Genomic DNA, 971 nt, shown 5'->3' with positions numbered 1-971 from the left:
ACTAATATATACACTTAGGATAAAAATATGGATATAAAATATGAAAAGTAAAATAGCATCTTACAAGGTAGTGCAAATAGAGCAGTGTGCAAATAGAGCAGTGTAAATGGCATGGGCAGGTTATAGAGTCTTATTAAAAAGAAACAAAACAAAACAAAAAACTACAGATAACTGTCTTGTTTTGGTTACATTCAGAGACACATTGAGCCAAATCCTCCCCTCACCTGTCCTCCTTGGGTTTTAGATCTGACCAAATCAATCTTTTTTTTTTTTTGACAGGCTGGATTTTCTCCCTTTAAATTGTTTGTTTGACTGTATGATATATATAATCTCATGTTCTTTTCTCTCTTTTTTTTTCAGAATCAGAGCCAGGTTGTTACAAAATGGGTCATGTGTAGGATCCCATTTTGTCACAAAATCTAGCAGAAGCCAGTGTCAGCCAGCACTGCCCCGCGGATGGCCAACTCCTGCAATTTGGTCCTCTAGATTTACACCAGCTTGCCACTCTCTCTTACAGCAAAGCCTTCCATACTGACTGATTCCTATCAGATTGTCCACTGTTTGCGATTGAAGGGTTGCTCTCATGTTTTGATCTATATTTATTATTGGGCTTATTCACAGATATCCCAATGTGGAAAATTAATCGTCACAACAGGAGAACAGAGTGAAAAAGGTAAATATGTAGAGGATCATTTCTAAAACAATAAATAGAAAAGTATGTATAAATATGAACAGATAAATCCATTATGTGTGTAATAGTAATTGTTATAAAGAGGGTTAATACAGCAGTGGATATATAGGTACACTTTCCCAGAGATGGGAAGTAATGAAGTACAAATACTTCGTCACTGTTCTCAAGTAGATTTTTCTGATATTTTTACTTTACTTTACTACTTATTTTTTTTGGCAACTTTTTACTTCTACTCCTTACATTTTTACACAAATATCTGTACTTTCTACTCCTTACATTT

Source organism: Cyprinodon variegatus, unplaced genomic scaffold, assembly GCF_000732505.1.
Source record: "Cyprinodon variegatus isolate N-32 unplaced genomic scaffold, C_variegatus-1.0 Scaffold611, whole genome shotgun sequence".
Taxonomy (NCBI): Eukaryota; Metazoa; Chordata; class Actinopteri; order Cyprinodontiformes; family Cyprinodontidae; genus Cyprinodon; species Cyprinodon variegatus.
This window is presented reverse-complemented; position numbering follows the sequence as displayed.